Consider the following 25,926-nt stretch of genomic DNA (forward strand, 5'->3'; position numbering starts at 1 on the left):
AATGCTAGCTAAAGTCTCTGCTTTACTGCTGTATTTCTTCTCTAAAAGGAGACGGGGAGGAGGGGTGTCACAAATCTATGTCCTATTTGAAGTCACTTTTACATTTTGCAGCTATGGAGTGATTCAGCCTACAACAGAGCATGGGTGAGAATACCAACCAGGTAAAGGAAAGGTATTCAGACAAAAACCAGAATGACCGCAAGAACAGTTTAATGTAATGACACCAAGAAGGTTCCCGAGCCATTTAGCTTCCACCAATTATAATTCATGAGAATGAATTTTCCCTTGTTCTCTAGTGTGCTTATAAGTCAGGTTTTCTCTTATAATGTTTTTTATATGCCGTTGTACTCATATTAGACCCTCAAGGTCTGCCAGCTCTCAGCATTCGCTCCAGATTACTGACTGTTGCTTTAAGCTATTGGTGCAATACACGTGTCTTGGACTGTAGCATCCTCCACTACATTTCACCAAAACGGTTTGCACAAACTTGCCTAGCCCCAGGCCCTCATCATCTATGCATGACCATCTGAGCTAATTTTAACTTGCAGAGTTTCTTGAAAACTCTGCAAACCTATAGTTGCCATGGAAACCTGTGCACCTCAGCATGCACATATAAAACTTCTATAAGGAAAAACACACACGGGGAAACAGAGTCTGTTCTCAGACCAGACACTAATTTGAGGCTACGAATATTATGTGTCACCCTCATCAGATATCAGTATTTTTACTTTTCCGGAAGTGACAAGGCTCAACCTCAGCCTCAATAGGATGCTCGAAAGGATGTTGGATGAATGAGCCACATAGCAGAGGGAAAAGCAAGTTTTGTTATTGTCAGCCTAGACAATGCACTAAGAACTTGGCAAAATTTTCATAAAATTTACCAGCCATTGTATGAAAGTCATCTTGTCCACTGCTGAAGATGCGAGCTAAAAAGAATAATGATGTTTTCACTCGTCCTTACAAAAAGTGACTTCTCCCAGGCAAACAGGCAGCTGCAATTTTGAAATGGTGTCTCAAAAATAAATGCTTCAATAAGCTTTATAATACTAATCTGAAAAAAAAAAATTCATCAGCTGAAACAATGCGTGCAAGACCACATCAACGCATTAGTCAGTGGCCATAAATGCATGCTATTTGCAGGAGGGGGTAATTTTTTATCAGGGACAGGCTACAGACAAACAAAAGAGACATAGAGTGGACAATCGGAAGGGAGAAGTAATATGAGCTAGATGAAATGGTTTTCCAGACATAGGTTATCATGGCATCATTACTGTTAGTACCCACTTTTTTGCGTGTTTATTTCTTTCTGCATTGATTGCACTGAATGATTAGGCCTTATTTTTTACCTCTCATTTATACTGGTATTATAACAGTTCTCAATAAAAATATATTCTAAAACATATGGAGAAAACATTAGTTAAGCTGATAGATATAAAGTCACAAGGGATATCCTATGCTTCCGCTGCACTGGTTAATAACTATGTTGTTTTAAGTCTTTTCGCCTTTTACCAACCATCTGAACTTTGTCATTGTTGTAGCAGGCCAAATCGACATTAGCATTGAGGCACGCCTGACTTCTTTCCTGGTACTGGGCTTTCTGTCTGTTTTGAGATGGTTCATTTAACTCCTCTCAGTTCAGTTTTCGTATTTACATAAAGGAAGCTCAAGTTATCTATTTCTAGTGGATACTTTAGGTTTAAACTAATTACATAGCACTGTAAAGAGATAAAACAAAGTATCTCTATTCATTATTTTTATGTATACAAATATTACGGCTAGATTGAAAATGAAGAAAAAAATGGTGTCAAATAAAGAAGACAAATATAATTTGTAGCTTGTATGGTTCTGATCCCAGTTTACATCACTTTATAAGGATAATGTACAATTTGTAATCAAAATTGCTATAGATTTTCTATATAAAATTTAGAAAGAAGTATCTCTGCTGTAGAGCTCCCTAGGATCCTTTAAGAAATAACACAGAAAAGGAAATAGTTCTCCATCAGTTTCAGTAGATTACCTCCTCCTGTTACAAGATTTCTTTACTGATTTCTTGCCTATTAAAGGTCTTGCCTTTCGTGTCTCTGTAAGGTCTTTCCAGAAGGGATGCTTACTAGCTTTTAACTAATAGCATTACAACATGACTTCCACTTTCTCTATCAATAACAAAATATAGGAAAACAAATCATCTGCAAAGGAATATCTCTTACGGAATATGAAACTGTGCTTCAATTGCCTTTATTTTGAAGCATAAAGGTCATTAAAAAATGGAAAACTAATCCAAAATTTTTAGCAATTTTCGTATACCTGATTTCCATAGGGACTAACTATTCTGAAAGCATTCGGTGTCCTTCATAGAGCTCTGTTTCTATATAGCTGTTCTTCAGTCCGTTGGCTGCTGATAATATCAAATACAGCAAAAACAGAACACACCATCAATAGCTTTATCGACCTCTTTCTTATGATTAAAACTATTGTGAATACACTCTGGACCTCAAACAGAGAAGTAAGAAGAGGGTTATGAGATGCTGAGGATAATATGCTTTTGTTTGGAAACTAGATTCAATGAAAAGCCCTTACTCAGGTCAGGTGCCCTCTTTTCGGTGATGGTACAAATTCAATCATACAGCTGAAAACACACAATTCATATAGAAAGTTCGTTTTAAAAAGGGATGCTTATCATGTACACGCCTACAATCCTGACATGATAAGAACTGCATTTAATTTTTTTTGCTATGGACCAACCAGTGGAAAAGGATGACTCAATAAGTCCTTTGACAACCCAAGAGCCTACAAAAGCAATGATGCCTAGCATGATGCCAATAGATTCCATCTAAGATCCTTGAGGGATTTTACAAGCAATTACAAAACACAACAGTAAAATAATGTGTGAGGGGGGTGTGTTTTAGCTCAGGTTCACAGCTGGAAAAACTTAGAGAATTTATCATACCAAAGATCATACAATGCACTAATGGTAAAAACAACAGAGAAGTCAGGAGTCCAGAAGACTTTTATTAAAAGAACAGTAATTTACAAATTCATAGCATGGCCATGTAGGTTGTGAAGAGGTTGACTTACTGAAAAATACTGTGAAAATGTAAACTGCTGTTTTCTTAATACTAGTTGTCAGGACTCCTGATTTATGAGCTGAAGAGGTTATCTTGCTGAACAGTTTGAAAAATGTTTAGAGTGAGAAAAACACACAGAAGCTGTCAGGACCATAGCAGGTGGGCATAAAATTATTTAGAAGAGGTGTGCATGTTTTACTTACTCTTTTATCACGTGCCTGCGCATTGGAAAGAATCTGCTGCTGTCATGTTGCAAAAGGAAGATGGGGGTGAGGTGCTTGAGAGGAAATGCCATCACCCAGAAATGCTTGATCCGGTAGGATGAGGCAGAAAGAAGTTCATACAGGCCTCTGTCAAGGCCAGTTTAATAACTTTCCTAGTCTTTCTCATAACAGCTTCTCAGTTTTTTGTTTGCTGGTTTTGGGGTGGGGGATGATGAGGCTCGTAGTGAGATCACCTTGGTAGAGGTGGGAATGGAGAAAAGGGAAATGTCAATGGAAATCGTGTTATTGTGCCATACTGGCTGTGGCTTCTCTAGTGGACACGCCTCGCTGAACTGAGGCCAAGGTGAACTGCTCTGAAGGAAATGGTCTTTATCTTTTGGCAAGTAGCTACACTGCTGCCAATTTCAATCTGAAAGTTAGCAGATGGTTTTGTACTCAATATCTTTAGCTATATGCTCAACAATTTCAGATATATTTTCACTGTAGAGGCAGACTCTTTTGAACCCTCTAAGTCACTCTCTTGTTCAAAAACAGTCACGCGACAGCTAGCATTTAATAACCGAAACTGCAGGACATATGTCACAGGGCATCTAAACAATCTCAAGATTTCAGTCTGTACTACTCGTGAAGCCCAGCACAAGTACAGGTGCGGAAGTCAGGGCCAGCAAGGCAGGAACGAGGCCAGGCTGCACAGTCAGACCCTGTCAGAGGAGGGGAGGCCTCCTCAGACACCAACAGCAGTGGCTTATGTGCAACCTTTCTCTCCTGCACTCCTGCCCTGGTAAAGAAAACTATAATTCTCTTCCCACTTTCTGCACAGGACCTCTAGCATGTGCTTTGGACCCCAGTGACCTGGAGTCATCTCATCAGACTTTATCTTCAGTCTAGACTGGAGATATTTTTCTCTGCCTTCCTCTCTGCTAAGTGATTGATCAGTCTAACCTCCTCATCCTCTCTAATTCCAGCTTCGCTCTTCATTCCTTCATGTTTGTTTTTTTAATCCTCCTTCTACCCAATAATAACACTACTTCTTATTTTCATAGTATTAAATCCTCTTCCCCAGCTCAGTTCCCTGTAGTTCCTACAAAGTTTCATTCCCCAAAGTGGAAAAAAAAAAAAAAAGAAAACAGGCACTAAGATGACATTTTATATCCACTGTCTGATCCCTTTGTTTGTATATTGTGTAATTTTCTCTCAGCCTTTCTCCATTACGTCTGCTTAACACTTAAGGTCTCTGAGGCAGCAGTTGCTCGTGGGTGTCCCAAGCCTAACTAGGAGGATCAGCATCACTCTCAAACTTCTATCAGAAGTACATTTGTAACTGTAATATATAAGATTTTAACTGAGTAAATCTGTGCATGACTTGCAAAAATGATACTGAAAAAGCAAGGTGAAAGTGACAAAACTTAAAAACTCATTACTAGCAACCGAAAAATACCCTGATACATGCTTAAGGGGAGGGGGGGAGATGATGAAAATTATGGCATACACTTCAGCAGAGGGCTGCTCAGTTAAAACACGTACTGATTTTTTTCATTAAAAAGTTCGGTAGTCTGTAATAAAATCTACTACGAGCAAAAGCCTAGCAAAAGCACGTCTCTGAGCAGCAAAAACACTCCTGCCAAGTATAGTAAGGCTGATGAAGCTTAATTGTGACTTCCCAATGGGAATTAACTCTGTGAACCGAAAACTGTTGCGCTTGGGAGAGCATGAACTGGGTGGATGAAGCGAACATGTTGATTGTTATCAACTGGAGGCTGCTTGCTGGAAGATCAGGGCACTTCCTCTTAGCATCTCACAGCTCCTGCAGTCTGTGTGCCTGTTTAGTAGAGAGGGGAAACTGCATGATGCTAAGATTAGTTTACTGTTACTGAGGAAGTGATTTTAGATATTCATTGGTGTATCTCACGCATCAAAAGCAAGTACGTGACACAGAGATCAGTGAATTACATCTGCAGAAACTACATGATTTTCCTTTAGCTTTAATCATAAGCATTTGTTTACATAGCATCATATTATATTTCAGACCACAGTCTAAAGCACTGTCAGCAGCTCTGATGTGTCACACAGTTTCTCACAACTGTAGATGCTTATAGAGGAGCATCCTTTAATCCAGATTTTAACTTTATGTATTTTTCCCTACCCTTCCTCATAGTCTCACTGCACAGACTCACTCCCTTGCCCTCATGAATCTCTGCCTTCTTTTATCACAGATTTATCACAGATTTCTGCTTCCTCCAGCTTCAGCATTGGGCTTGATTTGGCATTGCCATGGGAACGAGAGGATCCAGGCACGAGCTGCGCGATGCCACCCCAGCCAGCACTTCCAGCTCAGGAGCACCAGGCACATGTGGTTCCTCTCCTTCGCTGCAGCTGTATGGGTTTAAGTGTGAAAATAGGCGGACTCCAGGAGTTAGAGGAGTTCAGCTCTGTGTGAGTAAACATAGAGAACAGCCTCCCATGTAGTAGTCACTCGAGGTAACATTTGGTGTTCTTGGTTTTCGTCGTTTTCATTTTCATTTTCACTTATTCTGATTGTTTGCTGCAAAACCTTTCTAGTCACTTCCTTCATATTTTTTTCAACTCCACATCAGCTCATCTGCCCTCAGAGCTCCTTCTTTCCTTCTTTTCCTTCTCCTTCCTGGCCTATTCCTCCATCTGTTTTCCCTCTATACTTCCCTTTCCGTTCCCTAACCCACTTCAAATTTAGTTCAACCCCAGGAATTAAAGCAGCCTTCCTCTTACTTCATGAAGAGGGATCTGAAAATCGTGGAACTAGCAGAATGTTTTCTCACAGCCCCTCTGCTTGTAGGATTTATCCTTTCCTCAAATCCTTTCTCTCTCTCTTGACTATTTTCTTTGTGACACCCGCAGAAAATGTGATGAGTTTCATTATGGGCTATTTTTTAGGGTGGTTCACTTGATGACAGTATTTAATGATGAATAGCCATCCAGGATGGTCTATAGATGTTCTAGACACAGCTTTTTCAACCATGCAACCCTTAGCGTATAGGGTTGGAAGGGATCCCTGCATCATCAACTACAGCCTCCTATCATAAGAGACCACTCCAGCTAGAGTGACCCTGTTTATTGCTCACCAGAAAGGGATAAAAACTTTTAGCCACCTGAGGGTCGTAGAAAGTATTACGTATGGATATCTGGTATGTAATAAGGTGATAGTATAATATAAAATAAGTTGCATATTAAAAATATCTGTTAAAAATGTAATTATGGGTGTTTATTGAGACAATACCAAGGTTGCGGACAATTCTGAATATTTTTTCCTAAATGTCCTCTCTTGGGTCCAGCTTCAATTAAGTGGCACTAAGCCTTGGCTTGACAGTGAATCGAGGCAGAACCTGTTCTCAGGCCCTGAGGGCTAGTAAACACAGTCTGACCATGTCCCTGCAAGCAAGCTCTCACAGACACCTCAAGTGGCCAAATACAAATTGCCAGTTGGGAATCCCCACTAGCCAATGCTAACTCCTGCCCAGACCTGATCAAGCACTGCCTGGGAGAGCGCTCGATAGCCTCGGCCCAAACCATGCAAGGGAACATACCAGCAATTAACTATATACGTGATAGAGTTTCAGCAGCTAGGCCTGTACCCTGGCACAATTTACTAGTATCCTTGTAGCCACGGGCAGGGTGAGAGTGGTACAAAGGATAACCTGAGCTATATGTTGTTGGAATTTGAACTTGTAATATCTGGTCAGGTCATTCAGAGGATAAAAGTAGGTGTTGAAAAGGACCGGGAAAGAAGGAATTGTTGACGCTGAACACCCATACAAATGTGTCAATTGGTGGATATAGAGTTTCCATCAGCTTTCATTAGATACATTCCTCCCAGCTCTTTTGTTGTACTCCTTTTTACTTCAGCTCCTACGCATCTCAAGGAGGAGAAAGGATTATCCATCAATACCAATAAATGAGATAAAACTGAAAGAATGGGCAAGAGCTTTCTTTATGTGAACAGATGTTCATCAGTGACTTCAGTGAAAGGAGTCTTAATAAAAGGACTCAGGATTTGGAGAGATGCATCCACTTGCTGCAAAACAGAGCTCAGTTTTGCAACACGGCCACTCTTTCTCTTCCTCATGCAAACGAACAGTCGTGCTTTCCACATTGGTGAACAGGCTCACATTTGCATAAAAGCAAGGGAAAAATGCACAGTGACCATGTATTATGGCATACACGGTACAGCTGCAGCATGGGTATTTTAAGAGAAATGGTAGCACATTTCATTAAAATGCACAAAGCCAGATGCTGCATTGTATAGATGGCAAAGCCTGAGTCAGAGATTGAGTTGCATTTAGTGGCAGCTGCTATACAAAACTCTGCAGCTTTGCCTGTGGCTCCAGCTTCTCGGATTCTTTATCACTGACTTCTGTGAAGCCGTGTTTGCATAGCCCAGGTGAGAAATTTCTCTTCAGTGTTATATACAAATGATTATTTGTTTACAATACATGTTTTGAAAGTCTGCATTCAGTAAATTATGAGTACTGTAAGGATTGTGTCATACTCTGGTTTTGCGGTTAGAAAGAAAAGTTTTGGTAGCTAAAGAAGTGTTACAAAACAGCCCCATTAAGCAATCATGTATTAAGATAACTGTACAGAGAGAGACCAATTTCTTCTTAGACTTAATTAAGGACTTACAGTGAAATAGCGTTAGCCTAAATTTTCACATTTTTCTTACTCTAGTAATATAGTAAGTTCAGAAAAAAGTGGAAACATGAGACACGACTTAAATCATGTCAAGAAAACACGGCAAATAAGCATTTCTGTATTAAAGACAGACAAGCCCTTGTGGGCTGTCTACTACAGAGCCAGGGATAGCAGCCTGTACTAACTGCTTGGCTGCCTTAGCACACAGCCTTGACCCTTTGGCTTGGGATACAGTAACACGCTCATGTTCCTCGTGCGCACAGAACCAGCACAGCTACCTCCCGCTCCAGCCTTCGGGCACGCAGCTATCGGTGTGAAGGTCATGTTAGGGATGAGGGAGGTGACAGCCTTTATTGTGAAGGTCATTTGAGGGATAAGGGAGGCAAGTGGTGTATTGCAGGGTACTAAATCCCAGACTAGGTACACCAAGGACTCCATTTGGGAATGCCGTCACCCCCTTCTGGCTCCTATAGCTGAGTTTCCTCATGAAAAATAAGGTTTTCTATGAGGTGGGTGAGATGAAGGACGAATGTGGAATGATGAGATCTCCTTGTGACAGGGAGATGACGCATGAGCAATAGGGGATGCATCCGGAGTTATGAACCTGGTAGCAGTCCTGAGTCCCCCAGGACGGACGTAACCCTGGTCTGTTGTTAGGATTTCAATTTATCCCAGGGCTGAGGATGGGCTGTCCAAGTCCATTCCGAGTTATAAGGTTGTAACAATCCTTTGAATGAAATCAAGGCTTTACTGAAATCTGCTGAACTCCTCCTGTTCTCAGCAGGATCAAAATTTCAGCATTGCCTTTAAAATTTTTTCTACAAAAGAAAGAAATCAGAGTTGTCACTGTTTTTTGTCCATGCAATTGATTCACTGAACACATTTCATAGGCTGGCTGCCCTCTCCTGAAATAAGGAACTGATGACAAATACTCCTTTTTATTTAAACAGAATACTGTAGTTTTCAAAGAAGAGTCGCAATGTATTGTTTCATAATAAATTTGTATTTAAAATTTTAAAATATAAATAACAATTGGTATTTTTTATTTAGAGTTATTTGGAGTTAGTTTCTGAATGGCAATATTTATGCCTCTGTTTTGTTGGGAACCATCACAGTAGCAGATTGAGAATAAGATAGGAATACTACACTTGCTATGACAATTGTACTAGCAATCTTTTGCTATGAGTGGATTTAAAACGTGTTTGGACATGGACCTCAACCATCTGTATATTGTATATATTTAGTTATTATAATTGTCCAGCACTGGTCCCCCATCCATCTGAGTTCTGAAGCCCCTTTCTTTCCCAGCTCTCTCAGTGCCCTTTTTTAATTTACCTGAACAGAAATATGAATGTATTTCTTTTTCAGAAATGTCAAGAGTAAAAAATACTTACTTTTCCTCATTCTTCAAGTTTACATTAAAGATTGCGTTATCTATTTGGATAAGAAAATGCAAGGTCAACACATGACCTAAGTGAATAACTGTAGCTTTGAAGGACAAAGACGAACAAAGAATAAACTCATCATATATCCTTTAAAGGCATTATTTATGGAAAATTAAAATATATATATAAAGACATTGATTACATTTTGAGAGCCCTGATTCTAATTTCTGATTTTCTCTCATTTATTTGAAATCTTATAAGACACTGAACAATTCAAAAAATGATAATCTTCATTTACCTAATAAGGAGAGGGGGTACATATTGTAGCTTCTATACCCTATATTTTTCAAAAAACTACATGTATTGGTGGTGCTAGTTTTGCTCTGCACACATGCATATAGAACGGCAAAGCCAGGAAATATCGACATGATAATGTATAGATATGCATAATAAAATGCAGAATGTAGAATATGTATACAGACTTCTAAAATATTTAACAGAAAATCTAATATAGTCTTTCCTCCACCATTTCCTAGATATTAAACAGTATATTGGTGCCTACATTTGTTCCACAGCATCTTGGAAGATCATATTTAATACTTTTCCCAGCTCAAGTAGAGCTTGATATCTGTTCAATCAAGTTTGCCTTTCAGGCATTTCTAGAGATACTTACAGTCTCTGCACATACACAACGATTTCTGTCTGAAAATGAAACCACTACAACAGTGAGTTTTCAAAACTGCTGAGCTCTTAGGCAACTATGCAGCCTGTGGCATTTTGAGGAAAAGCCATACAAGAAAAATTGTTCTGCATTTTTGTTTTTAGAAGAATCATGAGCAGCTCAGTGGGGTTTTTGTGAAAGATGATACCCAGAAGTTACATATCTGCAATGCTTAAATCATAGATATATACAGAAGACAGGCTAAGGACTATAACTGTCTTCTCTTTTTTACATGGTACAGGCCCCATTTCTATTTAGGATTTTTTGTTAGTAGGACTGCAGTTTACTTATAAAGTTCTGTTACTGTGAAAGTGGCATAAAGGAGCTGAATTTTTTAATTCACAATGTAAAAAGGTCTTTAGAGTATTTAGAATATCCTGACTTCTATAGTTTTCCAAGAACTGCCCACCAAACCTTAGGATGACCTGTTAGTATTTCTGTTATTCTGCTTTCTTTCTAAAATTGCCACAATCATGATTCTGCTATAAAAATCAATCTTTTTGTATGGTGTATCAAACGATTTTTAAAGGTATGAGGGACATAAACGAACTTCGTTCAGACCCAAGTCTCCTTTTTGCACAGTGTAACACAGGATCTGTCTTAAAGGTCTCCAGCCATTCCACTTTTGCCTGATCCTTTGTTAATCTTTCCGTTCAGTTAGATTCTAGAGCTTCCCTTATCATACCGACGTTTTACATATGCAGTTCATGGTATTGCTGTGTTACTTTTCTTTCCTTTAAGTTGTGTTACCATATTATGCTGTTATTGACTTGCTGTAGTAGACTTCCATCAAAGTTGTGTGCCTCTTATCTCCGGAACAGTTTCTCCCCATTTTTGGAATTGAGATTTTGCTGACAGTCCAGATGCCGTGTAATATCTTTCAGAAATGTTAAGGAAATCCTGTGACCGATCAGTGAAAGGTTGTGACAGGCATTATGATTAAACAATTCATTTTTTAAATACTTATTCTCCTATCTGTCAGCTCATTGCATGCCTTCAGTATTCACTAAAAAGAAGAAGCTGCTGTTTACCAGGCAGCTGAACTGCTTGGGAATCCATGCAAGAGCAAAGGCACATATTTGCTTTCATATTGAGAAAAACTTATACGCAAATCATATGGGGAACAGAGAAAAACTGAAAAATGGCTAGTTTATTAGATGAATTTTGACATGATTTTCCACTATTACCCATCTTACTGTATGTGAAGTTGGCGCTTATAGTCTTGAAGTTGGCCTTTGTATCATATCATTAAGGGTTTTGAAAATTGTTCATCATGTTATGCTCATATTCCATAATATGTTACAGATAGATGATCCCCATAGAGGTTCTAGCTACCTGTTGGGGGAAAAAAAAATCACACAGAACAGTGAAATCAACATCAGTCTTATATATATTATACATTAGTTTCTAAAAACATTTTGATGGGCTTTGCCTCGTTTGCATCCGTGATGGGGGTAATTGTGGGGGAATTATTATGTGAGAGAGATTGAACAAGTGAAAGCACAAAAGTACTCTGACATGGCCAGAAAGAAGCAGAAAAGGCCCTGAGAGAACATGAAAAGAAGATGCTTTTTGGGCAGTGTTGGACAGGAAACAATATTTTGTTCACAATTTTTGGTTAAAGTTTCTTGGTAAGAAAATGGGATTACATCAAAGGACTTAATTCATTATTCCTGCTCAAAGAAAGGGAGGGATTATCTGCTTGAGCCAAAAAAGATATGCACACAAAGACGTTGGAAAAGAAGTGATTACAGAGTTGTTGATGCTCTTAACATTCCAGTGAATTTAGCACTACTGTTTTTACCTTAAGTCAAGAGGTGGAGATTGTGTTCTGTAAACTGAGATGAGAAAACTCACAGCCTACACTTGTGTTCCCAAAATAGTGACTTTTTTCAAGTTTGCAGTTGAAGTATATAATTGCTAGGTTCATTCATAATAATCAGAGATTGATTAATTTGAATATAAATACAGAGACAGTGGGTCTTGGAGCTAGTTTTATTGAAATTACTGCCCCAGTTATTACAGAATTCATAGCTGACATGTATAGCACGTCTTTTGTAGTAGTAAATTATCATTTTGCTTGTCAATGTATTGAAATTAATCTAGTATATAGAGTCTTCTCATTTACATAATTAGTTACCTACTTCTTTTCTTTGGCAAACCTGATGGCAAAGACTGTACACTGTCAGTAATACAGGGACATCTTTCTGAGTAAAATGACTGGCTGCATTTTATTCAAACAGAAATTAGAAGAGTTCAGAGGTAAGTGACAAAAATAATTATAATCAAGGAAAGACTTCCATATGAATAAGGATTGAAAAGTTTAAGTTCAAAAGAAAATGAATAATAACAGACATGAAGTAGGTTGCTAACGAAAGGATATTCCATAACTGTAAGCTGTGGGATTCTCCCACCTCTCTTTCACTTACACATCTTTGTAGGAACCCAGAAAGTGAGCAAAACGTTCAGTCAGCTACCTAACAGTCAGGTACCTATGTCAGTCCCAAATTTGCCTAAGTTCCCCTTAGGTCAAAATGGATGCACACGCTGCACCCTTTTCCCCACAAAACCCAGAAGCGCTCTATTACACCCTATATGTGTTGGCTGTGTTTTAAGCGTTCATTGCCAGAGTGGGTCAGTGGGAGTGAATGAGCCCCACTGAAGCACGGGGCAGAAGACAGGCCGCACTGGACCTGCCTTGCGAGCCCAGATCCAAGCCTTTGCAGAGCCTGGGGCTCGCCTCCCGCTCCTTCAGACCGGGTTCAAGAGGACACCGCAGAGGAAACTAGAGCAGAAAAAGGGAGAACGCAATGTTTCATTAAAGTCATATACAAGAGAGAGACAACTCACCTGTTAAGTCATGGTGATGCATGTGCCAAAGCCTCCGTATCAAAATTCAGAGTAATTACAGCTGAGTCATGCAAGCTAGGAGAAGGGCTCAGAGCTGTAGTAGATATTGCCAAGGCAGGATGTAGCAGCAAGTACCTAGGGTGGGGAGAAGGGAGGTGCTGCTTCCAAGTCTTGGGCAAGGCCCGGGGCCACGTGATCAGATCAAAGTATCACTGTTCAGTATATGTTTCTTCATTTATGAAGAAAATGTTTCTAGCTCTGTCTGGATACAAAGAACAGCTTAAAAATATGACAGCAGGCTACATGTCGCTTAGTCTGAAGTATTAGCTTTGTTAGGTGTAAACTGTCCTGCTGTGCCACTCTCTGGTAAGGGTTTCCAAATAGAGGAGCACAGACAGTAGAGGAAGGAAGTAGAGGCAAGGAGGGGCAGGAGTGAGGAGAAGGACGGCCAGTGCAGTTGTCTGCATTTGTCTGTGTGACCTTCCTTTGATTTTGGAGAACACCTATAAATCTTAGGTGTGACTGCCTTTGTGGAAAATCTGCCCACTTACTTACTTTTTCTTGCTCCCCTTCACATGATGACTTAGTAAAGCCTTGAAAAGATGATTTATGCACAGAGAGCAAGAGGGTTATGAGTCATAGTCAAGCTGTACAAGTTCATTCAATGAACCATTCCGCATTAGACCAGCTATTATTTGAATTCACTACATTAGCTGAAGATTCCTCTGCTCCTTTGTGCAGCACACTCATAAGGCACATAGCTAACTAAGCTACTGACCGGGAACGCAGCCATGCTCCCTTGGAAGACTTGCTCTGACAGACAAGTCAAAGTTTCAGCTCAACCCTATCGAATGAATAAAGTATTTCTGCTTGTCTAATACCCATTTAGTGGACGTGCAGTTCTGAAGAAACTGCAAAAGTCAGAAGTCTCACCCTCAAGTCACAGAGGGCTCCACTTCTTCCTTGGCCCACTGCCTCTGTTGCAACATTCCTGAGTGCCAGGACTGCGGCTATCACTGCAGGCTAGCATCCTGCAGTTCCAAGAAGGAGCCAGATTTCTCCTATATGAATTTACTTTGGCAGCTCCCTGCTTTCTTATTGAAAATGCACGATGTTATAGAAATATATACACTTTGACATAAGGACTTAAATAAAAAATCTGAATACTCAGTATTTATATATATTTATATTTGAAATACAACAGAGTTAGGAAGCTATTTCTCCTGTTAGTATCAAAGTGATTAAACCTGTCTTTGGATAATATATTTCCATTATTATTTTGAGACAAAAATCAATTCTCTCAATCACTAGCTAAAATAGGAACGGTGTTGTTATTTTCCTAAGTAACTCTCATTCAGCATTCTTTGCTCAGGGAATATCGATTTGAGGGCCAAGAATCGGGAAGTAGAAAAATTGCAAAAGAAAACAATATATTGAGGAATGCTTAGGATTAGCTTTTCTTTACCTAACACAAAAATAGATGTAAATAGCAAAATAGCACAGACAACTTTATATCTGCAGTAATTCTGTGCATGCTGCCTTTTTGGGTCTGCAGTTGTATAAGGTGTACAAGTATAATGACCACCGGCGGAAAAATTGCATGGCTGTTTCCAAACTTGGACTAGAACTAAGTTCACACACTAGAGTGAACATGAGGTAAAATGGGCTGGTTTGTAAGAACAAAAAGCATCTAAAAAGAGCTAAAATACATAGTCTAAAGTAACAAAAGCAATCAGCCTAATCAGACTATGTATTTCCCTTGGGGGCTGTTATCTCTGGATTTGGAGACTGGTTTTGCTGTGCCAGACGACTTGTCAGACGTTAGGAACCAGCATGACTGGAATCAAGCAAAACAATCACCATTACTAACAATGACTATTTTACCGCTAGCAGAAGATAAAAACAAATTAGAAGGAACAGTAAAGCAGGTAATAGTGTCCCCTCCTCTCTATTTCTCTCCGTGGAAAGTTTACCATGGCGATGACACCTTTGAGAGTGACTCTGTTCTTGGAGGGGCCTAACAGGGCTCCTCTCTTGGTCTCACAGGGAGGTAGTGGGAAGAAAGCTGTAAAACTGAGGATAGGACAGAAATCCAATTACTCGGTCACTCTGGAGGACCCCTCCTAATTCCTTTTCATCCTTTAATGAGGAGTCTTGTTTTAGTTTACCACAGACACCAGAAACAATGTATAGAAGAAATGATCAATTCTTTTATGGAAAGATCGATCCTGCTTGCCATATCACAGATAACCTACATGTTTTATTAAATATACACTGTATTTTAACTCTATAGGTTATCTATGATATAGATAACAGAGAAATCATGAGTATCTACTTTTCAGTAAACTTCCATCATTTAAACTGTACTCAAATGAGCTGTCTTTTATATTTTCAGAAGCTGAAATTGCTTCCAATAAAATCATGTAAATCTTTAAGCTCTCCAAATTAATGAAGGGTTTCTGATTTTTAACAAGCCATTCAAGAATGCATTATCTTGCTCTTTTAAACTTTTTTATTTTAAAAGAAGTGGGCACCATTTGAGTCATTTTTTTCTAAGCTGTGTCAGCTTACACAACTGTGTAAGCTGAGGCTTGTATATGCCAGCCGCCTAAATTAGCTTCTCAACTAATATAAATATTCTAACACAAATAGCTACTTTTCTTAGTAACCAAGGTAGCACCTTGCTATACTGTATATAATCTATTGCACTGACATGACAAGGGTACAGGAAATTATTATCTGGCATGTATTAAGATACAAAACATTTACATTTGTGATTTTAAAAGAGAGATAGTGTCTCAAACATTTAGATAAACACGGTTTGCATCAGAGAAAGAGAAGATAAATTATACAGAGGTAACCAACAACCTTGATGGAAAATTCTGAACTGTCAAGGGTTTTCGAGATGAAAGCATTCAAAACGTTTCCAGAAAAGAATACTTTCAGTAAGAAAAAACCTCAGCACCTTCTGAGTATGTTTAAACAGGAAGCTCTTCCAGCCAAAGCAACGGGATGAAAGAAGGTGTCAGGGCCCGGATGCCCCTTGGGCCGGGGCTGCCTCGGCTGCCCCCGGGACCCAGCTCCCTCAGGGCAGGGGAACGGACCCTTGTGGCCAGGACGGGTCCTGCCCCACCAGCAGCCCCCACCACCACCAGCCCACAGGTGCCCCGGCAGAAGACCTGCTTTACAGAGCTGCTTTTGCTTCTGCAGAAACATACCTACATTCTCTGTGGAACTGCTTTGCAGTGTTTTTTTAATCCGCACAGTTCTGTTTAAAACATAAATATCTTACAAAGCCTGCTTTCTTGAGATGAAGAGCATATCCGTGCCAAACTTTGAAAGGTAGATATTTCCCGTTCTTTAAAGAGGAACACCAGTGGGTCGATTTTTGAACTGCTTCTTGACGAAACAGCACATGCCTTTATAGTCTGCTTTTTTGAATATATTTTTAACTTCCAGCTGAAGACTTCCAGTAATTATGACATATGAATCACAGCATCCAAGACTTAACCACTTTTTCTAATATAGCTTAGAGAGAATGATATGGAAAGTTGAAGCAAGTAAACTTTGTATTTGACCTTTAGAATATCACAGAATCACAGGATAATTTAGATCGGAAGGGACCTCCAGAGGTCATCGAATCCTACTCCCTGCTCAAAGCAGGGCCAACCTGCAAATCAGATCAGGTTGCTCGGGGTTCTGTCCAGTCAAGTTCTGAATTTCTGCAAGGTTGGGAATTTCACAGCCTCTTTCAGTGCTTAACCATGCTCTTGGTGAAATTTTTTCCATATGTCTAGTTGGAACTTCCCTTGGTGCAACTCGTGTAGGTTGTCTCTCATCCTTTCTTTGCGCACCTCTGAGAAGAGTCTGGCTCTATCTTCTCTATAAACACCCTTCCCCCTCCATTAGATAACTTAAGACAGAAATAAGATCCCCCTTGAGCCTCTCTTTCTCCAGGCTGAACAGGCCCAGGTCCCTCAGCTTCTCCTTGTGCAACACAGGCACCAGCCCCTTCACCATCTTAGTGGCTCTCCAGTGAACTCATTCCAGAGTGTCGATATCTGTCTTGTAACAAGGAGTTCAAATCAGGACACAGTACTCCAGATGCAGCCTCAGAAGTACTGAGTGGAGGGATCTCCTCTCATAGCCTGTCTGTGTTCCTGCTAACGCAGCCCAGTATGCAGTTAGCTTTCATCATCCCACATGTGAACTGCAGACTCATGTTCAATTCCTCATCTGTGAGGTCCCCTTCTCCTCCACCCAGCTGGTGCCCAGGCTGTATAGCTGCATGATATTTTCCCATCCCAAGTGCAAGACATTTGATTTTCTTGACCTTCATGAGGTTTCTGTCAGCCCGTTTCTCCAGGCTGTCAAGGTTCATCTCAGAGATAGCCCTGCTCTTCAGCATCCTGACTGCTCCCTCTAATTTGTTGATACTTGCGAATTTGCTGAGAGTGGGTTCCACTCCATCAGCCACATCACCAATGAAGACATTAAACAGTTTTGACCCCTGTGTCAGTCTCTGGGGAATATCACTCATAACCAGCCAGCAACTAGACTTTTGAACCCAATAGTTCAGCCAGTTTTTCACCCATCTAGGACATACCTCCTCATCTGGGTTATAAAGATGCTATTGCAGAAGGCGTAGGTCAAAAGCCTTGCTAAAATCAAGGTAAATGACATCCACTGCTCTCCCATTGTCCACAGGAATAATCATTTCATCACTAAAGGCAGTCAGACTGTTCAGGCATGATTTTGCCTTTGGTAAATCTGTGCTGGCCTTTCCCAACCACCGTCCTGTCTTTCAAGTGCTTACAAATGGCTTCTAAGAGAATTTACTCCGTAACCTTCCCAGAGACTGAGGTGAGGTCAACCGCTCTTTAGTTCTCCAAATCATCCTTCTTGTGAAGATGCCTTTTTCCAGTCACTAGTGACCTACTCTGACCATTAGGACCTTCCAAAGGTGATAGAGTGTGGCTTCACCGTGATGCTGGCCAGCTCCCTCCACATCCCATCTAGTCCCATGGACTTCTCTATGTCCAGCGTGCTTAAACCACTCCTAAATCAATCCTCCTTTACTGCGGGCAGTACATCTCTCCCCTCAACTCAGTCAGCAGGCACAGGGACCCGGAGATTCCTTGCCAGTAAAGACTGAGGCAAAGAAGGTATCTTAGCCTTTTCCATGTTCTTTTTTGCCCACACATTCAGAAGCCGGTCCACATTTTCACTCATATTCCTTTTGCTGCTGATTTAGCTATTGAAGCCTTTTTTGCCTTCTCATCAGCTGCAAATCCAGCTGAGCTTTGGCTTTTCCCTGAATGCCTGGGCAATGCTTCTATACTCTGCCAAGGAGCCTGGCCCCGCTTCCACCTTCTGAACATTTCCTCTCCGCATTTAGGCTGTCAGAAACTCTCCACTCCGCCAAGGTAGCTTCCAGTCGTGCCTGCTAGATTTCCTACTTAAATATATTTAATATTTTCATTTTAAAAGTACAAGCTTGTTATATTCTCCAAGTATCTTTGATATAAAACGTACAGGCATTTGTGAAAATTATATAAAGACAGAGACATTGTTAGAAAATGTGTAAGGACATGGTAGTATATTATACTATAATAACTGAAATGGTAGCTATTTTGGATAGCTGTGATATGCATATATGTCCTTTGACACCTGGATTTATCAATAAAGAATAATATGAAAAAAATAGTTTAAAATGTCTAAAATTTGCCTTCTTCTTAGATGTCCTATCTTAGAATTGCCTGAGAGTTACAACTACACGTCTTTTTCTAAGGTTTTTTCCTGCTTCCCTTTTGTATGGATGTATGCGTAAAGTAACATGCCATCAGCCAGTATATTTATTATGTGAACAAAAGAACATGCTAAATCGTCCAGTGAGTAGAACTCCTATACAGTAGTCATCTTAACTATTTTATTCACCATTAGAAATTCAAATAGCTTAATTGTTCTACCATTATCAGTCATCTATTTAATTTTATTCTAATACTTCTTTTATTCTAATGCATCTAATGCATCTTAATATAGCTGACACATTCTAATACATCTTCATACAAGATACAAGAGTTTTGTTCATAAAAACTATTGAATAACAACTTAGTAAGAGTTATGAACATTTTTATGCTTCGTTACAACCACTGTAACTCATACACAAATTATCTCCTCTCATTTATTCTTTTAACTGTCATATAAAAAGAAAAATGCTTAAGAAGAGTTAGAGAAAAAAATGGAATTAGCAACTAATTTACTTACAAGTGTTGGGAAATTCTTTGGGAAGCACATCATCTAAGTTATGAGATGATAACACACAGCTGTCTTCCAGTGTGCTATTTCCTTCATCTGCGGCGTGATGGTTATTTACCCTACGAACCAAGAAGGCTGTAGCCATCCACTCTGCTGCCCATTATCTGCTCACATCTCACAGGCAGAGCAGGAGAAGGAGGTGTCACTCTGTGAAAGCTATTCAAGCTAAGGGTAAGTCCTTAGGTAAGGACTGCACCCAGGAGGATTAATTGCTCATACGTGCTGCGTGGTGACTCAGTCCCTGAGGCTGGAAAGGCTCTACCTCAGAGAGAGCGAAGGACACGAAATCACCTTTCCCATCTGAGTGCCCATTGACACATAACTCAATAATTGTGTTCAAACCTGTGTTTGATCCTGCTGTGTTTTAATGACTCCTAATATCACCAGTGCCAACGAAAGGAGGCTGCTTAGCCTAACCGTTCCCTTCCCAAGACTGTCATAGGTGGCTTCTTTAGAAAGTACTGATGATACACGGTTTGCAAAATGTTACAAAACCTGGAGACTTTCACAAGGCAAGCTTGTAGCTGCAAGTCAACTGCAAGCATGACCTAAAAGACATACACAGCCTTCTGACCCCCCTCTACTCACATCAAAGGACAGTCATTGCCAGACAGCTTAAAGATGCCTCATTTGGATTTTCACTGCAGGTCTTGAGGCATTAATGTAAATTGTTTAGTAAATTAATACTAGCAGATCTAGCCTTTCATCCTGGGTATGTTTTGGTAAGGATCAAAGACATGTGAAACACATGGATAGAAACAGATTATCACCAGATGTATTAATGGCTGAACTGTTGCACTGAAAAATTAATAAAGAAAATGCATGTATTTGCAAACTGCAGTGGGTATTTGAGGCCCACCAATAGGATAACGTTTTTCCTATGTAACCTGAAGAAATTTGTGAAGAAGTGATTTCTGGAGTGTTAATTCTGGGTTTGTTATGCATTTGCAGTTATCTGAATCACTCTGAAATGTACTCACATACTTTCCAGCTCATGCAGTAGGAAATGATGTATGTTAGGATGTCTAAACACTGATAAGAAAATGAACAAAGACTACAAAATTATAGAGACTAACAAAAGCGTAGACTGTGTTCACTTACATCTCTCTGTAGCTGCGCACAGCGATACATCCCAGCTCACGTCACCCACTATGCTCCCAGCCTGAGTACATCAGCCCTGTTTACGGATTCTCTTGGGGAAATCATGAACCTGGAAGTTAGATGTCACAATTATTTCTCAGAAATCATGTTCCTAAGCAGTGCTAAAGTGCACATGTTGCTTTTAGTAACAGAGTGTAACATATTCATGTTACGAAGTCTCGGAGAGGATATGTATATACACACTGCGGCAGGTAACTGGATTTCAGTGAAGGTGCATGAGCTGGAAATAAGGCCGATTTCCAGCCAGTCTTCTCCTTGCAGGAATAATTCCCTATTCTTTCTTCCAAGTCCTAAAACAGAGTAAATTGTTGACAGCAGAAAGGACTGAACTCTGGAGACCTTTATTAGTAACTGCATAGATTTTGGTCTGCAGAGCTTACGCTGGTGTGGTCCAACTATCATCCCACAGGTGCAGCTTGGCAACAAGACAGAGGCACCTCACCTGTGTCACCTGGGGATGGAGCTATTCCCTGAAGACAGGGAATAGCTGCTGGGGTAGCACCCGGGGCCCAAGTGCCTGAATCCTCAACCTGCATCCACACATACTGGTTACCTGGTCCTGCTGCTACTCTGCCAGGAAGACCCTCAAATCGGCATCTGACTTCCATCCTGCACTCAGCGCTACTTGGAGCGCCTGCCGCTTTCAGGCACTGCTACTACTGCTGCGCCTGTGCAGGACCACCAACAGGCATGAACAGTAAAGCTGCTGATCCCAGAAAGTGCCAAGATGAATATATGTGCACACTCAACCCACCTTGTTTGAAGAGTGGCAACGGTGTGTATTACCCTGGCCAGGAGGGTGCTGCACTCCATGGAGGCTATTGTGCCAAGAGGTACATTGACCTTGCACATTGGGACTTGCATGGTAGCAGAATACCACTCCAGGAACATCATCTACCTCATCAAGTATTCATATAGCAAAATCTTTATTAAGAATTTCATAAAATTATATTCTTCAGGGCATAAATCATTCATTCAATATAGCAAATAAGAAAATAAACCTTCCTCCACAGTCAACAGGTAGATGAAGGGGATCTTTCTGGCTATCCTACACTAGGACTTTGCATAAAGTTTTTAAAGTTCTACTGCAAATGTGGCACAAGTCTTCGCTGACTTTGCCTGGGCCTAAAGAAGGTAGGGACCAGAGTCTGAACCCAATGGTGTATTAGCAGTAGTTTCTAGAATCCAGGCTGTTTAAGCAACTTATGGACTCAGAATCTCCCCGAAGTCTGTTAGCTTGCCTTAATTCCCAATGGTAAAAGCTCATGCAATTTGGATATGCACATTATTTTTAGGGAGCATTTTCCCTACCTTAACTCACTTTTGCAGGACAATTTCACAGAGCTAGAGCTTCCTAGCCAGTTTCTCTACCTCTCTTTCAACTCTTATATTAACTTAGTTGTAAAGGTAACTCCAGTATAAATAAAAATATTTCACTGTAGAAGCAAAGAAAATAGAAAGCTGCTGATATGGCACATTGCTTTTCTAGAATTATCCTAACTTTCAGCCTCTTTTATTGGACCATTCCCTCTTTAAAGTGTTCATATGCTTGCCCTCACCTCTGACGTTCTTTGTGCTTTCCTCATGCTCGTTGTGGTTGTTTCTGTCTGTGCTGCACTTTCAGAGGTTACTCTGTTTTTACTTGATTGTTCAGGTGTAGTTAATAACAGTGAACAGCATGTGGTAACCTCAGCAAAACAGTTCAAATACTCTGTGGTATCTGCGAAGAATTCCTCAGGCTTCTGGGGCTGCCCCAAAATTTTGTATATTTCTTCTAGCAGGCCATGAAAGTCCTTTCAGGGCAAACGCAGAGGCTCTTTCCATGGGTGTTACGTGCACTCAGTTAAAAGAAACTGAACACATCATTTCCAGGAAGAAAAAGAAACTGAATACATCATATTCCTTTGCCAATCTGAATGCATCTTCTAAGTTCATTAATGAAAAGAAAGGCACAAATGATGTTGATAGCTGCTCCTGGAAGATCTTTCTACATGGTTGTTATAAATACTATCTAAGACTTCTGATGGTGAACAAGAGGAGAGGAAGAAGTGTCTTTTTTCCATTTACTTTGTGCAACTGATAATATTTAGCAGACTGTTTCTCACTAGTCAGGCCTTATTAAGCAGACACTTGCTTAATTTTACAGACATGAGTAACTAACTCCACTGGCTTCAGCATCGCCAGGTATTGCATAATCAGTGCTCTCATCCATTTACGGATGATAATGTGGATCATCATGGCAGAGGGGCACGAAAGCCAGTGGAAAAGGAGAACACCCTTTAGGAAGGCAGCCTTCATTTCTCCAGACAGTTGAAGCGACTGTCAGCCAGGGCTGCTCAGGGCTTTCCTTCCAGCCCATGCGTTTCTGCACCTTCCACTGCGCTGGCGCTCATTGGACATGGCCAGTGTATATCGAGAAAACTATTTGTTTCATTTTCTTAGTGGAATCAGTTCTCTGATCATTTATTTCCTGGGATCAGCTCACCACGGAAGCAGGCCGGAGCCAGCGCTACGGATGATATACGGAGGTGGATAGTTATGGCTCCAGGAGATGGGTGAAGAGGGGCAAGTAGGGATCTATCAGCCCCCACCTGAGGTCAGTTTAAACTGCTATAGCACCACACCTGACAGCAAAAATATTACCCGGAGTTACTTTCAACTATTATTAATCTTGATTAACTTTCGTAGTGACAGTTTCTCTGCAATAACAGCTATCTTCTTTCTTTTCCCCTGTCTATAGAAATGACTCTGAGACGTTAATGCAATAAAACCAGACATGCTGAGGGGGACACTAATGAGCTCATGAATTCAGAAGAAAACCCTCCTCTCTTAAAAGCTCCGGGCTGCTCTAGCGGTAGTGCAGAAATTTTTTTGATTTGGGGTTTGTTATTTTTACAAGGAAGGCTACAATATTAAAATAAGCAGATGCATCAGGGGACATGTGTCATAGTGCATCTATGGGATTTAAAGCATGCAAACAAGTAAAGCAGCCTCTTGACCTAAGAAAGTTCCTTCAATTTTATACTAACTTTTATTTATAAGAACCAGCTGTTTTGGCTCCAAGGCACTGCTAGAAATTATTAAGCCACTTCACAGAACTTGAAATGAATACATGCAGTACAAAGCAGTAAAGGATTAGGACTTTAGATGTAAAACCCCAATGGGATTTTAGATGCCTTAATTCAAAACTTAGTCAACAGTACCCTCTGAACCCCCACTTTACTTCAATGTGTATCTTGACCAAAAGAATATTTCTTCTACTAGAATCCACATATGCCTAAATTTCTGGCCTACAGAATCTCATATAACTCCCTGACCTTCTCAGCACTTAAACCTCAATAGGACTCACAAAATAGGCTCTTGTCCATCTGTCTTAATGTATGACCCATCTGAAAGTCATTCTCAAAGCAGTGTTAGTGGTTTTTCCAAGTTTTAGTATTTCATGTTATCTAGATTGGGTGGCCTCTTTCTTAGCTTGCTGGATTTTTTAATACTATTCTTAGGAACTATGTAAGCACTTACATATTGAAAGTGGGCCAATGCGGAATTTGGATGCCTAAAGTCAAGGAGCAGGTTACTCCCACCAACAATTTTCATGTGTCCAAGAGTCTTTGGGTGTGTCCATTTCCACCAGTACGGTTGCTGAGGCACCTATAGTTCTGTTATTTTTATGGACTAAACTCGGCTTACCATCACCTAAAAGTATTTGGATCCACCTCCTAGTAAGCTAAGTCCCTTAAGGGATACAGTCCAGGAGGCAGGTTCAGAAGACATTCCCTGGAATCACTGCTCTATCTTACATCAAACAGTATCTGTTGTATTATTAAAAGTCACTCTGTGGCTATGGCCTGTAATCTCTCAGACATCAGTAGCTGTCATATTCAGACTTTTTTTTAATGTTATAAAAGTGTATTTTTGTCATGCTCTTGGTCTTGATCTTCCTATATCACTTAGCTTCCAGAGACCAACGAGCAACTAGAAGATAGTGCTTCCTATATAAATACTTCTAGTTAAATTCTGTCTTGTCTTCATTATTTCGTTTTCCTTTTACCCTTCAACTACATTTATTTCCCCCATTCTTATCTTTTCTTTAAAGGCATCTTCCTTAAAACATGGTAACACTGCTCAGGCAGAGATAGCGTTCGCTTTCCTTCACATTGCATGGTACCTACTAATTTAGCTATTCTAATGAAATTCATAGAGTATTTGTGCTGAAAAGTAGAGACCAACAGAAGTGTGAATATCAGAACGGGGAACAGAAATGTCATCAGGAGCTGCATCTTTTAAATGACCTCAGAAAGAGGTGCAACATAGTGTGAATGAGAGGGACAAAACCTGTTCTTTAACCACGCTCTTTACTGTCCTGAAGGGTTTGATAAGCCTCCTTTTCTTTCTCTCAAGTCCAAGCTATGCCAGTTCAACTGACTTTCAAAACAGAGTCGGATTTCTCCCATATCTGTACGACCTTTGCAATGCTTGTTTTAGGTCTCGGCTACAGGCAGAATAGCTACAAGGACACAAACACACGCAGGCAGGCAGAGAAGGTTAGGATTAGACAGGTTGTTTGTCACTAGTCACATGTTGTTGTAAATTGTATCAGCTCCATAACTATGTTATACTAAACAAAGATTAATCAAAGTCAGTGAAAGGAAAATACTGAAACCTCATTAGACTATAAAGAAAAAAGAAAAATAATTGTGGACCCTAACAATGCAAGTCTTACCCTCAAAGATATTTTTTTAAATCTTTTTACTGGTATTTTGCTCAATTATAAATCAAATTACAGCATATCTTTACGGCAAGCAACTACTTTACAAGATTATAACATTTAATTATATACAAGAAAAGAAAAAATAAATGAACATAATAGAGCAAATACTTCTGTGGAAAGGATAAATGATTAACATTAGTGCACATGATTAGCCACAAAAAGCTGTGTTTGAATCACAGACTGTATTAATGAAAGAAATATGTACAAAAAGACCATCATGAAATATGATTACATTAAACATACACAGTACATCTTTCATACCAGCTGTAGTTTGTCACACCAAGGAGAAATAAGTGGTCTTTTTAGTAAAGAATTTTCAGACAGTGACTCCCTCTTTCTCCGTTGTTCTTTCTCTATATGTCTGATGAACGAATTGGTGGCAAAGAATCCTGAATTATTCCGTGATGACGTACAGGACGCACGTTTGCTCAGAGCATTGGGGAGAATCCAGAACCAGTTCAGAACTGAGCTGCAGTTCTGATTGCTTGACACAACTGATATAATATAGTTGGAAAATTATATTATATCTAACATTAGGGAAGACTGCTCATACACTCATCCTTAATGCAAAAAAAAAAAAAAAGTGGTTTGGTATGATAATACTGTCTAATTTTCTGTCTTTCCTGAATTAGAAAAAAAAAGGCGTTATATTATAAAACATGTAAAATGCAGATTTTATTAGCATTTGTGCAACGCATAGAAAAAATGAGGCATAATTGATGTGATTTTTGAATCATATTTCAGAAATTGGATTTTAAAATATCCT

At 39.9% G+C, this 25,926-nt stretch overlaps 1 long non-coding RNA gene across 1 annotated transcript; it reads right to left on the reverse strand.

Annotated features, from left to right (window-relative positions):
• Nucleotides 1-8,182: 8,182 nt before the first annotated feature.
• LOC138066565 (uncharacterized) lies at nt 8,183-25,531 on the reverse strand. The gene is made up of 4 exons (XR_011139879.1): nt 25,422-25,531; nt 20,330-20,438; nt 12,911-13,045; nt 8,183-11,395 (listed from the first exon to the last, which is right to left on the reverse strand). It is a non-coding gene; the product is annotated as an uncharacterized lncRNA (long non-coding RNA).
• Nucleotides 25,532-25,926: the final 395 nt, after the last annotated feature.

This window comes from Struthio camelus, chromosome 3, assembly GCF_040807025.1.
Source record: "Struthio camelus isolate bStrCam1 chromosome 3, bStrCam1.hap1, whole genome shotgun sequence".
NCBI classification, from domain to species: domain Eukaryota; kingdom Metazoa; phylum Chordata; class Aves; order Struthioniformes; family Struthionidae; genus Struthio; species Struthio camelus.